This window comes from Atractosteus spatula, chromosome 6, assembly GCF_055471065.1.
Source record: "Atractosteus spatula isolate fAtrSpa1 chromosome 6, fAtrSpa1.hap1, whole genome shotgun sequence".
In the NCBI taxonomy this organism is placed as follows: domain Eukaryota; kingdom Metazoa; phylum Chordata; class Actinopteri; order Semionotiformes; family Lepisosteidae; genus Atractosteus; species Atractosteus spatula.
The window spans coordinates 21,715,336-21,730,570 of NC_142711.1; the positions used below are offsets into that span (position 1 = coordinate 21,715,336).

Genomic DNA, 15,235 nt, shown 5'->3' on the forward strand with positions numbered 1-15,235 from the left:
ACAAGTATTAATCGGCACAACTTCCTCTGTCATGTCTCGAGATAGAGATCCGAATCGCAGGGCTTTTGGCATGGTTGAGCCTGTAAAGGGCACTCGCTCGTATGAATGCATATGTGCACTTCCTGAATCTAGAATTGGGGCAGCATGGTGGCACAGCAGTTAGCATTGCTGCCTCACAGGGCTGTGGCCCCGGGTCACTATCTGCATGGAGTTCATATGTTCTCCCCGCGTTTATGAGCGTTTCCTCTCTGTGCTCTGGTTTCCTCCCACAGTCCAAAGACATACTGCTAGGTTGATGTATCTTCTGGGAGAACGGACACTGGCGTGCGTGCCCTGTGATGGAGTGGTGTCCTGCCTTGTGCCCGTTGCTTGCCTCGAGAGGCTCCGGCTTCCCTGCGACCCTGGTTTGGAAGCGCAGTTAGAAATCGGGTGGATGGATCCAGGCAGTCGGGGCTCAAGCCCGAGTTATGTCGGGTGTGCTGGGGATTCACCAAGACGTGGCCCACGACCGGCCTTGTGGAAGTGTTGGTGTCGGTCTGCCAAGATTCCCTCGGCTTCCAGCTGTAAGAGATCACCGTGGCACTTGCCGGCACACGGCGGTGTGGGTGAGGGACGCGCCTCTCTTCCAGTCGGCACTGAACCTCCAGTAAGGGGTTAGAGGGCCTCTGAGGCGTCTAAACATGGGGTTGCAGGGTTTAAATAAAGTGGGATTCTAATAAAACAATGGATTGTTCTAATTTGTTTTCAATTCAAACACATTAAAACATACAGGCACATCATATTTAATGGCTGGTAATCACAGTAATCCTTTTGTCTTAACTGCTTTCCATTATTCATTAATTGGAACATCAAGTATTTGTAATTTCAGTAAATCAGGAAGAACAGTGGTCCTATTACAGTTACCCGTTAAACTAATTGTCATTTCAATTTGAACATTCACGTCTCATCTCTATTTTGATTTCTGTTAACCAATTCTTACCTCTCCCTATAGTTTGAAAAGTATTTTTTTATGAGGGACTTTAACAAAGGCAGACTTGGTGATCTGTAGTAACTTGTCACTCTCCTTATGGTAAGGGACTACATCAGCAATTCCAATAGTTGCCAAGGACAGGAGGAAAACTGTGTCAAATGTCTAATTGATAATTAAGGATTGAATGGGATTCCTCCAGAACAATTGGCAGAATACCATCTGGCCCTGGAAATGTATTTATATGAGTACTTTTAGTACCTGAATCGGGTCTACCTGTTCTGTTGTAATACTATTATAATATTATATGCTGTTCTATTACGATACTATTTGATAGTATCTGTTAACTATTGAAAGTATATAACTTTGTCATTCCACTTCATTAGTGAACACCTGAGCAAAGTACATTACCCATTTCCCTAAATATATGGATTATATAAATTACTACAGTTCACATTTAATGTCCTCAACTGAAAATCTTCACCCCAAGAACTGACGCTGGTGATAAAGTAGGAGGCCAGATTGAAGAGGTAACAGGCAATGTAGCAAATATTATCACAGGTGTGATACCATAAATTTCACTCCCCACGTACTCCCAGAATGAAAAGCGCAGTCACCCAGAGGTGAGTTTATATTTTAAATATTATTTTTGAGACCAGTGAGATTGAAATGCAGTTACTTTCCTCTTCAAAAAGGAAAAAAAAAAACAGAACAAATAAAGAATGCTATTCCCATCCTGAGATGTGGTTGTAAAATAGAAGATTGAAGGGCTAACAGATTGATATAATCATTCGTGGGTCATGGAGTCGTTTCTCAAATCCTTCAGTGTCTGCGTTTCTTTATTTGTAGTCCCTTACCTTGTCAGAGCTTCAAATAATGCGAAGGAAAATGTTTCATCCATCAGCAGCTCAGAATAGTAGCGAAGCACTGAGGAAGGATGTTTTCACAGTCACCTGACGTCGACAAAAAACTGACCCCGATGCTTTTTCCTTCCTCAGAAATCATGTGCAATTCTTTTTACAGTGTGTGATCAATGATTTTCAGTCTAGCCTGTCTCGGGCATAAATAAACAGAAGCTTGTATAATTTTTTTTTATTCTCACTATATGTGGTTTTAAAAATAGTGGTTTGTCATCAGAAAAGAATAATTCACGCCAATGGGTTTTTAAAACTATTTTAAAGAGTATCTTCTATTATGATTATGCCACTTTGTACTAAATGAACTGTTTACAATATTGAAAAATGAAGCATCAATTTAAATGTTTACTGTTAGGTATAACAATGCTGCATAGGTTTTATGTAGTAGATTTTGTAAAGTATCCATTTTCATAAATTGATGTTATATCAAGAATATCAAATGGCTTAATCTACTTTTTGAAGACATTTTTTGCTCAGGTTAAATATTGATTTTCAAATCCTGTACATGGATATTCTTTAGTAATTCAGTATTGAGTTTTTTTTTTTCTTCTAATGAGAGAAAAAGTATTCCTGAAGTCCTTTATGAAATCTGCAGCTTTCCATACAGGCAACAAAAAGCAATTTCTAGCAAGGTACAGTATTTGCTAATTTTAGCAAAGTTTCTAACTGAGGGCTTTACATTATCTTATCTAGGCAGTGTCTTTTATCAGTATTGGCATCCTTGTTAAGGTGAGGCGGTTACAACTATTCTGTATGGTTCTGCTTATCGCACTGAGTGCCATGGCCTGACACGCTGGGCCCTGATATCTGCTTTAACTGCCACTAAAACTGAAAGCTGCTAGTGTTGCCCATCTGCACACACTGCTCAGCCCGAGAGAATTACTACCGCAGGGGTGGTTTTGCATTATAACCTTCGTCTTTAATCTTTATAAAGCAAACCAAGCTCTGAAACTTTCTTGATCAGTATGTAAGAAGCCGCCTGTACCAAACAAGAAGTCTTTTCAGCTGTGCACTTGTGACACTGGCTTTCTTTGAGTATTGCGCAGTATCTGATGATCAGTGAGATCTGTGTTACCTTTGTTCTTGGGGTGTCTCCTCATTTCTTCATGATAGATTTTGAAGAGTTTCATCTGTCAAAATTGACATTTAGAAAGGGCACCGATCCCAAGCCTTATGCTCTTGAACACGTTTGCGTTTTTTACCACTTGAAAGCGGCACGAAACCTGAAAGCTTTGGCCACCTTCGTGCAGAATTGGGTAAAGCAACCTTCAGGTATTTCCTGCAAAATGTTCCTAAAACAAAGATTGCTTTAAGATTTAAAAAGGCTCTTCCTTCTGTCATTTGCAGTGTTTTTCTTTTGTCCTCTTACTGAAGCTTAACTTGTCATCTTTCTAATCCGCTGCTTCTCTTACCGAAAGGGTAGCGGGGGGTAGGCAGGTATGAAAACAGAGAAGGGGGGGCAGGTGGGGGCGATCTGTCCCTCCCGATGAATTTACTTCTGTGGAATGTAAACATCGGGACTAAACAAACTCCTTTCTGATGAAGCCGAGTGCACAGGGGCTGGCAGCGGTAGAGGAACTGCAGAGCCACACTAGGCCTTGTGGAGCAGCAGGCAAGGACGGTGGGTTCACCCCAGAGCAGGGCCTTGCAGGGCTTTTATTTTATAACCTGCTCGTGCGGAGTGTTATTGGTCCCTCACCGTTTTAAGGTAAGTTTGTTTTTATGCTTGCTGGTTTAGTGGCATAGCAATATCTTCAGTCTTCACCCGCGTGCCTTCTCCGTTTTTTGTTTTTATTTTTTTGCGGAGCTGTTCCACAAGGGGGTGTAAACTGCGTCTGGGGAAAAAATGATTTGATTTGTGCTCTGGCCTTTAAACTAGGCCTCAAGTGGAAAAATCGTGTGAAATTTTTTCTGTGTGAACGAAATGTTAAATGTGTTTTTCCGTCATCTTTTTGTCAGTGAGAGAAAATAAAGGTCTAGTTGCGTAGACCAGTCCTTCACTTCACTATGTTCAGCATCTTGTATCTCGCAGAACCTTGATTACTGCTTTGTCTCTCCACTCCCTCAGAGTTGTAACCACCCCCTCCCAGTCCCCTGGGTGTAACACAACAGTGTTGAACAACTTTAAAAAATTTCTAGATAGTGTAATAATTTCTTCATGCATTAAGATACACAAACTTGTAGGGCTTTGTGGGCCCACCATAACACTACAGTTAAAAAGCAGCCTCTTTTGAAATTAGAGGGCAAGATAAATTATTAGAATGATCAATTAGCAGAAATCAGAACGTACTATACATGGAGTGTAACAAAATACAGCCTGTAGTACTAGTTTCCAGAAACTGGTTCACTGGATCCTTTCAGAAAAGTCCAGAAGTTTCAACCTTCTCTGTTAATAATTAGATTTTTTGTTTTTTTCAATTTGTTTTAAATAACATGTGTAAGAACAAGTATTATGGTGAATTTACTGAGCATGAATGCTGTTTACTCTCAATGTACAACATTATTAAAGTACTGAAAATGAACTAATTTCTACTGCATGTACAGTATATACTGTATGAGTGAGCTACAGTAACAGGATGTGATGTAAAGGAAGGAGAAAAATGGGAACTGTTCCACCCTACCATTACCTCAGATGAAATGTGACTCAAGACGAGGATAAAAATACCCAAACAATTGTGATTGTTTTTAAAAAGAGGTCGGCACTGATGCGTAGCCCACAGGAGGCACCAGTAGGAAGTGCTCTTGTGAGGCTGAAACCTTCTAAACATTAAGGGTTTGCAATGTAGCGTATGGTGCAGAGCTTATTAGATTCTTAACATGGTTTTACATATTTGACAGAAATGCTGGTTTTCTTTTTGAGCTCGGCCGCAGATTAGAGATTTTAGCTCTGCTGTTCCTTTGTACAGCTGGGTTAAATACAAAACAACTAGCAGGTAAAATCTCTGCAGTCAAGCTCACGTCAGTTGGGCTCATACAATAAAGGCAAATTAAAGCTGTTAATTGGCAATTACACCGGCGATCAAAGGCAGGTGGATACCATTACGATGCTAGTGTTGCAGTTATTCTGCATCGTTGGCAACTGGGAATCCATATTTGCCTCCCAAAATGGGTTTGATATTCAGCCATTTACCCAGCTGATCACACCTTTTATAATGTTCAGCAGTGTGCGATTTCCAAAATTAACCAGCCATTTAAATTAAATGTTAAGTGTATTTCTTTTTTGCTTTGTGTAGGAAAGAAAACCCCTCACAGCAGTGTTTCTTTTTTTTTAAAGAAAGGCACCATGTGAACACTCTTCATTTATTACAGATTTGAAGGCCTCCCTCAAATTTGTAGCACAGTTCACTTGGTCAAAATGACTCGAGTTCTCTTCCGACAGCTCTCCGCTTGGGCTGTAGGTCCTCCGCATAATTGCACTTCAGCAGTCATTTTTGTTCCTAGTCTAGTTTTATCACAAGTTGCCGTTGTTCATTTAAGAAAAGCTTCAGATAGGAAGCTCATAGATGAAAACTTAGCATCTCTTAAGGACGGATTTACCATGCTTTCTTACGCTGAGGTGTATGACTGCAAATAAACGCAAGTTTATATTATTGATGTTCATCACTGACGAAAACGTCGAGGTGCATAATGAGCCTGTGCTTCCTTACGATGGAGTTGCAGCCGGGACTGCACTGTTATTCATCCCGACTTCAGATTTGCCTTGTGGTGGTTGTTAATTTGCCATGACCCTACTATAGACGTTGTACTGCAACACTACAGACTCTTTCATAGTACGTCCCCATACAGCACTGCTTGTTTAAATGTTAAAACTCCGTTTTATAGTATTTTTCATCAGCTTTTGCTGTTCTACTGCTGCATAATTAATATTGTAATTGAATGCTTTAATATTTTCTTCTTAAATAAAATGGGCACTGTAGCATTTGTGAGAAATGTGGGAAAATGCAAGCATCTGTTATATTTACATAAACCTGACCAACTGAAAACTGTTGGCCTCAGTCAATACTAGTGCGCTTCTGTAATTGTATGGTTATTGGGAAATGAATGTTTCCACTCTGTTGTTAGGATGGGTGGTGCTATTTAAAAAATACGTACATTTTAATTTTGCCCATTGCTGGCGTCTTTCCACTAAAACAGTGCCTGCAGTACACTTGCATAATTCATAGGTTTAGAATAGCAATTGATGGTATAAAATATGCATCAGGGTCCTTGAAGTATGAAATGGTCTTGTTTGAGAACTGGAAGCCATATGCTCAGATACAAGAAGCAGGTACTTGCCCCCTCAGAGGGGAGGAGGTTTTACATGGAGCCTCCTAAAATGGTGGTCTTGCAGCAGCAGCAGCAGCAGCAGCAGCAGCAGCAGCAGCAGCAACGTGGCCATGTGTCAGAAGGGCTGCGTTCTGAACAGGACAAAGAGGGTCAAACGGAGAGCGGGAGACCCCCGCTGCCGGCTCCGGATAATTGACGGGATCAGATTCTTCACTTAGGTCAGCTTGCCCCCTTGGGACAATAAAAAAAAAAGTGCAAGGCTAGCCGTTTCCTTGCCTCGCCTGACAGCTGTTCTCCTAAGGTAAGTTGAATCGGTGCTTCTGCAAGTTTGGGCTGCGTCGCCTCACGCCTGCGTCTTCAGGTTCTGTGGCGCTGATGTGTTTCTCCCCCCCCCCCCCCGTTTGGTGAATAGCGGAGCAGTAAAGACCCCGAGTAGCTTGGTCACCGAAGCGACGGCTAAGCCACTGGAGCTCCCGCTCCCTGTTGCGCTGCCTGAGTGCTCCCACCTCCCCCTCTCTCTCCATCTCTCTTACTTTCTCAGGGATGTGTGGTTAGAAAAGTGGAGGGGGAGGAGGTGTATGTATGTGTGTGGGGAGGGGGGCAGGGGTTGCGTAACACCTGAACTCATTATCTTCCTGTTCATTTTTAAAGAGAGTATTAAAACGCTAAAAAGAGGTTGACTTTTTCCTTAATCCTTTTTCTCCTGGTGGTGCGGTTTTTACTGGGTAGTTTTTGTTTCCTTGGGAATAATGAAATATATTAGTCTTGATTTGTCATCAGATATTGTGCAAATATATGATTAATATATTAGCCACGGAAAGTGCTTCAATTACTCAAATGTGGGAAACGTTTTTGCGAAAAGGAGAGCGATCATGATCATTTTTATTAATAAAATCCCAGATTTTGTTTTTCTGAAGCACAGTTTGTAAGGTGTCAGGTGTTTTTAGTTGTCCTCTGAGTTGCTGTTAGGTGACAGTGAATGAATATGTGCGGGAGTGCCATTTTTTTAAATGAATTCCAGTTTCATTTTAAGAGTTTTTGCCTTAACACATTCATTGTTTGTATGAAGATGATACAGCGTTGGTTTAAGTGGCGTTTTGTTTTAATTGATCACTTACTGTAAAAGGCGTCTGCAGCATTCAGGAACAGAAGGGGAAAGACCCTCTGTGTGTTCTGGACATGGCGGTGGCAGTAACGAAACCAAGTGCTATTTGATTTGTTTTTTCAGACTCAGTCAGAACACCTGTTGTCCTGATCTTTTAAGAATCAAGGCCCTTAATGTCCTGCAGTGCCACACAATCAATCACGGCTAATTGGTGCCACTCAGCCTTCCTGAAATCGCCCCATTTCTAGTTGTCAAATATTAAACGTCAGATGATTGTGTATCCAGTGGGGGAAATGCTGCTGCAGCCTGCGTATGTTGTGTGGAAAGTGTAATAGAGTGCTGGAAGTTGTGAGCCAAACTCTGGATGCCTTTAAATGACATTTAACAGTTGTCACTGTCGTAGTGATGAATGTTTACGGTATTTCTGACCCCAGGCTTTAACGTGCAAACGGAGTGAGATTTAGTGTCTGCGGCATGTTGTAAACATGCACCGGCCTCTGTAAAAATAGACATGCACAGCAAAACGCAAGCTTGTAAACTTTTTCAGGGCACAGTGCTTTATGTGACAATAATAGGATGTTGCCACGGATGACTTACTGTGACGTACTGTATGACCCTATCTACAACATAATGGGTTTATCTGTGTTCTGCTTAGGGTAAGTTTTTTTTTTTATTTTCCTCCTTTTACCTTAAGTATATTTGACTTACTGGTACAAATGTACTGTTTTATGAGTTACAGGTAGTTGGCAAAGCTTGAGTGGAATGTGGTGAGAGAGAAGGCACTGTATCTGGACTGAATCTTCCCATTTAGAGGTGCTTTCTGGTGCTGCACATGTGTGCTGCCTGAGATTCAATCTGTGCAGCAACCCAACATTGATTTTAACTGGCTACGTTGTGCTTGACAGCCGCCGATCTTCAGTTCCCCAGATTGAACATGCAGAATTTCTAGTATGAATCGCTGGGCAGATTCTAATGCAGGTCTCCAGGTCGACTTAATTTAGTGAATGAAAGGCTTTGAATTCCTCACTGACAGGCAAGTGACTTTACAGATTGGGTTGACACTCTGTAAAGTAATCGGGGTTGGAGAACCACCATTTCGGCGTTTCAGCTGACTGCGAGGGTTAGTTTTAGGTGATTACCTTGCAAGATTTTCAAATTCTGTCGCAGACTTGCATTTTAAGACCTTCAGACATGCCAGATCTTCCACTGCCTCAGCAAAGTTAGCATAGAACCTACAGCTTTTGTTCTTTGGTTTTAAAAATATTTAATTTTAATGGTCAGGTCCATGAAGTCACTTAGTATTATAGCGAGTTTTTTGTACTGAGTTAGAAAAATTAAAATATATTTTTTTTAAAATCACTGTTTTCTTCATCCGAATTTGTCAATAGGTAAATCTCTGCTCATTGTACAAGACCTGTTTTTCCTTTTTTGTCTATAAAACATTAAGCTGTGGTAGTGGGATTGTTTTTTTGCAACTGTAAGTCTGGTGTACTATCTTTTATCATTTTACTTTCATTTTTACCTTTTTACCTGCAGTTTCACTGGTAATATCTTACCACAAAGTATGTTAGAAAGTTTTCATTTTGCGATTATCATCTGTAGTGATAAGGTGATGTTTTGCAGGTGGAATAACCCAAAGGAGGTTGGAAACTGAATGTGTGTGGAGGTGCTACTGTATCTCCCTGTGAAATCGGACTGAAACTTCCTATGCTCTCACGTGTGCCTGTTTGATACAGAGCACTCTATCTGCTGCAGTGCTCTACTGCACTTCTCTGCTGTTTGCTGAACCTGCTTCTCAGAATGCAGCATATATGGAGACTTGTGGGCAGTTTTGGAAAGTGACACGTTATTACTCGTTTTTGCAATTTGCGCAGCTGGGTTCAAAAATGATCAACTATGCAAAAGCATCTCTAGCTCTAATGCAGGTTTCGGATGCCTTGGGACAGGCAAATTATTGCCCAGCCTGTAACCAGGCACCTGAGGGGTTACTGGGCAGTAGACATTCTGACTCCTCTAGGTACAGGTTCCCTTACTTTGTTCTAAAATTGGAATTGTAGCAAATAGATTGATAAGGATGACTGGGTTTTGCTGAGGAAACCTTCAAAATGTGTTCATACATAGTCTGTTACAGATGCATGGAGGTGACCTAGAATAGTTACCCCCTAATTCCAAACTGGGGAAAAAAACAGTCTGTGTTCTGTAACAGGTGCTTTAAAACTTTATAATCTATTTATCTTTGTAAAAAAAAGAAACAGGCTCTCAGCTCTAATCTACTATGCAAAGAGTCTGGCAACATTTTGCATTTTTTTTTGCTCCTGTTGAAAGAGTGCTAAACCAAAAACTCTGCATGTTAAAGTACTCCACTGACCTCTTATATTTGTAACAAGCAAAAGCATAAAAAGTAATCAAATGAGCACTCTATGCAGTGCTATATGCCTTTTGTGAATCAGTGGTGAATAAGGAACGCTGTTTTGCAGTTCGATTCAGTTTTGAAGGCACTGTACAGAAATGCCATTTGTGTAGTCATGTAAAAATGGAGACTTCTGTAGGAGCAGCACCTTGACATGAGATATACTGTAGAGCCATCACACTGGTGCAGACACAAATGTAAGGAAAGATAGAGATATTTTGGGTGAGCTCTAAGGCACTGGCTCCCCCTGCAAACCGGCGTTTCTGAAGCAAAAAATCATAAGCGCTAAAGCGCTAAAGGAATTGCTGATGTGCTCGTAAAATGTACTATTTATACTTCACTCTACATCTTGTTTAATTGAAATCTCTTGTACGGTTGCTGTTGACTTTCCCAGCTTGTTGCATGATATGCACCCTTTGTTGAAGAACTTACTGTGTGCGGGCATCTCCAAAAAAAATGTTTTTCTTTATCGGTTGTTTTTATATTTTATTAAAACAAAATCTGATATAAAAAAAGATTTGAATGGCTATTGATGTACTTGAATACTTTTAAATCACTTCTTGTAGCAAAGGACTTCCTACTCTAAACAACGCTCTTGTAGGGACATACACGTCCCCCACATTCCCAGAACCACAATTTCAGAAATGCCGTAAAAAGGACATGAGTGTAAAACCAGGGAGTGTTGTTCAATAGGTTTTGGAATCGGACTCCTAGAATCAGAAATCCACTCTGTTGACCCCAGACTGCAAGATTGCATTAATCTGGTAATCTCTTTAGGGTTCCCTTTTAAACTCACCCTTGTAAAATCCGATAAAAGACTACCCAATAATCTACAGCCTGTTTTACAGGTAATCTGAGCTGGATGTCAATGGCTGTGTGAAAATGCATCGGACTTGGCTTCTGGTTAAGGCAGTCTCGAAAAAAGCTACTGTATTCACCAGTGAATTTTACATACTTCTTGTTGGTTTTGTTTAGGGGAATATCTTGAACATTCATGCAGTATAAGGTAAAGTTGCCATCGTTCTAGTGAAGCTGATTGTCACAGTGTCTTATTGTATCTACAGGATACTGCTAATACTAGCTGTCAGGTAAATGTCACATGCGAGTGGGTTGCCTAGCTGCAAAAATCAGATTTTATTAATATTGTCCTGTGACGGAATGAGTAAATCTGGGCAAAATTAATGCTCCAGTGCATATAGTTTGGCAGTTTCTAAGATAGATTGATGTACTTACCAATACAACTATGTATATTTTACCCATTGTAAATACTACTGAGACAATAATTGATTTGTTAACTGGTAAAGAGTAAGACTGTTGGCTTTAAGGGATGCTGTCATCCTCCCTACTCCCTTATAGAAGCATCAGGTGCAATTTTTTCAAAGGTTTTTGTTCTTGATTAGATATTGGCATGTTCAGTATTTTTAAAATAAAGTTTAAAATGTGAGGTCCATTGGGCTAAAATCTTACTTCTGCCACTTTTGAGACAACCTGCAGTATTTGATTTTTAACGTTTATTTTTTTTAAAGCAGCAGTTAATTCTGCAGGTTATTTTGTAAAACAAAAGGGGGTGTTTTTGAAATATCCAGTCTTGTGGTCTTGGATGCCGTGTCTCCTGCGTGCGCAGGTGCAGAGAGCCAGCTCAAACTAGTCTCAGCTAGCATGAACGCCATATCTGTTCCTTATCGCACCGTTATCTCTGGTGCAAGAACGGCAGTGAGGACAGGCATTGTATTGTTGGACTTCTGTAATGTCAGGGTAATTCCTCAGGAAAGGCTACCAGGAGCTGATCAATGTCGTGCCAATAACTTGTTGCGATCTGGCATTTCTGATGCAGTGTACAGTAGCTGAAAGTGTGAGAACGACCATAAAGATGGGGAATAATGTCGATGTCAGCAATGTGTTGTGGCCCATTTGTGACGGACTGATTGCCTGTAACTCCTTGCCAGGTTACAAACTTCTGTGAACACCCCAAATGGCCAGCAAAAGTCTGCCGAGTCTGGTCTGAACAAAGGAATTGTTTTCTTTATATGAATGGTGTATTATTTCCTTTCCTTTTCCTTTCTTGAGTTTCTACTGGTGTAATATACATCAGGTTAAACCATCTTGTCGCCTGTGGCTAATGAACTCTCCCAACTGATGAGGTGATTTAGTGCACGTGCGACGCTCGGTCACTAGAGTGATCCCAGTCAGGCGTAAAATGATGAGTTAATTGACAGAAACCTTTCAACAATATTCAAAATCCATGTGTTTTTAAAAAGCCTACCTTAAAAGCTACAAGTTTCTTCCAGTGCTCAGCTCATAGCTCACAACATCATAGAAGAAATGGGTAAAAAGCCTTTCTGAAACAACAAGGACACTCAGGCAGCCATTCCACTCCATCGGTTAGGGCCACCAGGTTACTGAAGCTTTGAAGACAGACACCCCAAACTCTCAGAACAGCTCTGCGGCAGTCCAACCAGCATTCTCTGTCTCTCCAGAGAAGGGTGCATGAGCATCGTGCTGGGCAGAGCAAGGTTGGGGATTTCAGCAGTATCTTGTTTCTTTATCGTGATCTGAAACCTTTTTTATTTTCTGCTTACTCTGTGTTATCTTGGGAGCCACATTTTATATGTAGAAACACTTGCGGACAAGGGTTCACGCCTTTCATTTTTACACCTGTGTCATCTATGGATTTATTAACGTGCCTGTTGGCACCCACTGTCAGAATTTGATTACTTCACTGAGTGTCCATAGTACTAGTTGTCAGAATGAATCGTGGAGTAAACTGAAAAGATATTTCAGATAAAGAAGTATAATTTAATGACCTATTTTTATTATTCACTAAAGTGAATGAGCAGTTCTACCGAATGAACAAAACCAATACATTTGGTTGTAACATTATATGTACTGTGCAAGTGTTTGATAACCTTGTGTTCTATCGAGATTATTTTCACTACAATGCAGATCTTGAAGTTGTCCTTTCATCAAGCAGTAGAATTGTATTCAGGGCTTCAAAGATCTGAAAACCTTGTATTTATGTGCCCAGTGTTTTTGTGGTATCATTTAATCTCAGGCGATAACCTTAAAATTGACATAGGATTGTTAGTACTCACTTTTTTTTTCTCATTAAACTCTATTTTAATGTATCAACTTATTTTCAGGCTGATACACAGCTGTGGTCCATTGCAGAATGAGGTGATCCCTGTTCACCCTCACTCGTTAAGTACTGCTTGTATCTTGCCTGTAACATGCGAGTTCAGATACAGCACAAGGACAGTCAGCTGTGTCATGCCCTTTTACAGTTAATAAAAGACGGAAAGCAAATACAAAAGCCATATACAGTCTTTAGATGTAATTATTAATTACAGTAAAAGACTGATGAAATATTTAATTCAGGAAAAAATGCCCAGGATGTCAATGTAACCTGAAACAGAAACGGAGAAAAAACGTGTTTCGGTGCAGTGTGCTAGAACCATTAGAGAATGTAATCTGTCCTTCCAGCTGCTTCCTGTGGCAGGCCCAGGTGCTAAGATAGAGCCTGTCCATTCTCCTGAGACCTTCGTGTATTTTCACAGATAATGGCAGGAACTGGGTGACGACGGTGCCACAGAGCCTCTGTGTGTGAAACTATCGCGTGAGGAAACCAAGAGGGCTGCTGATCTGAAAAGCACGCCGTTTTTATGTTTACAATCATGAAATAATTATCCTCTAAGATACACCAAGGGAATTAAGACAAAAGGCTACATACAGTATGATAGTAATTTTCTCTTCAGAGTGCAGATGATTCTCTTCTTTGTCATAGGCAGGGGTGTAAATGGCTCAAAATTAATTTCAGCAGATGTTTAAGAAGGGCATTGACATAGAAACCCCACTGCTAAGTCAGAAACGGGTAACCATCACATTTTAACTTAACATCACTTCTCAAAACCTTTACCAGATTAGGCTTCCCAAGTGACTCATTTGGAAAGACCCTCAACCCACAGAACAGGATGTGTGCACCAGCCCAGAGGTCACGGGATTCAATCAGAGTCGCCCCCTGACTGATTTTGGGAGTCCCCAAACTACAATCGTGCGCCCCTCAGATAGGGTGGGGGGAGAGCCCACTGGAGGATCCCCAGGTGGGTGCACATGTAAAGACAGCTCTCGCGGGGACCCCCAGACGCTGGTGACCCGAGTCACAGCCGATCTCTAGAAGTGTCCTTTCAGTGCCCTGCTCCTCCTTAGACGACACCTAAGCCCCACTGAGGTGCATTTGGGTTTCTGTCCAATCTGGATTCATGTTTTAAATTTCGCTGAACGGGTAAAGATTCGATGCATTTTCACAGCATTTCACTTAACCACCCGTCTGACAGCATCACGGGGTTACAGGATATTCAAATCCAGATTCCTTCTGAAGAACTCAGCAGGCAGTCTCTGATTAGATTATAGGTTCACAGTAAAGAGGAATTGCCACTTGGGCTTTCCTGAAGTAAAGTACTAAGTTTTGTAACGCTCTGTTATATGTGGATTTTGTAGCTGTTAATACTCAAATAACATTGCTGCTGTTCTTATACAAAGGTTTGGTTTATATTGCCTGGTGCTTTACCTTTAATATTATAATACATTGCACATGTGTTTTTCAATACTGTCTTCATAAATATGCACTATTCGGAGTTCAAGCAGAAGTATAAAGTTATTTTTAGTGAAATGCCTTTAATGCCTCTTATGTGAGTGTGTAGACTATTTCTAACTCCCTTAACCTAATCACCCCTTGAAAAATGCGCTGTACAGTGAATCAATGGGAAATTTGATTTGTGAATCCATTGATTTGCTATACAGCGCGCTTTTCAAAAACACATCCCCGTAACAGAAATATTAGCTGTAAATACACAATTGAAAACACTGAGTAAGAAGAAGCTGTGTAATGAAAGACCTCACTGTGGGACATCTGTATTGTCTCGACAGTGTGGGAAATAAATTCAAATGGACTGCTGGGATTTATATTTTAAAATGTAGACGTTAAATTGGGACGTTGTGTTAATGTTGTACAGTTCACTAGTAATACCTCATCTGCAATATAGGTCACCACGTTATAAGCAAACAGAACTCCAGTCGTAAGAAGAGCAACCAGGCTTTTCTGGTCTAAAGGAATGTCCAACATTAACAGGCTAAAAGAACTGAACTTTTTTAATGTCAACCAGAGGACATTTGGAAGACCTCTATCAGGTCTTCAAAATCCTCAAAAGACCTTTAGAATCAGCTCTTGAGAATCAGAATTGAAACAAGAACCAGAAAACACAAGTGGAAATTCCAGAGTTCTGGAACTGGATACCCAGCTGTGCTCTCAAAGCCTAATACTTTTTCAAGAAATGACTGGATAAGGTCCCTGGATCAATTTAGCTATTCGCAACCAAAAGGATTCGATTTCTGGAATGGCTTCCTCTCTTTCATAACCTTTCTTACGTACTTGTTTGCCTGCGGATATCTCCTAATAACCCCTAAATAAGCGCTCCTGTCCTAGGTCACGTTGTCTAATGAAATTAGCTGAGGACATTAAGACACTCACAGGCCTCCTTTTATCGCTTTGTCCTAGTTTCTCCTGAATGCTGCAC

General features: G+C 40.8%; 1 protein-coding gene across 3 annotated transcripts in view; it reads left to right on the plus strand.

The window, feature by feature from the left end:
* The window catches only part of zeb1b (zinc finger E-box binding homeobox 1b), a 107,465-nt gene that overhangs the window by 28,023 nt on the left and 64,207 nt on the right, over positions 1–15,235 (plus strand). Inside the window, exon 1 of one of the 3 annotated variants that reach the window (XM_088918966.1) lies at positions 7,812–7,911. The exons of the other annotated variants lie outside the window; for them this stretch is intronic. The gene's annotated coding sequence lies outside the window, so the exon portion shown is untranslated. Of the gene's footprint in view, positions 1–7,811; positions 7,912–15,235 lie in introns of those variants that run through there. 3 annotated transcript variants of the gene reach the window in all.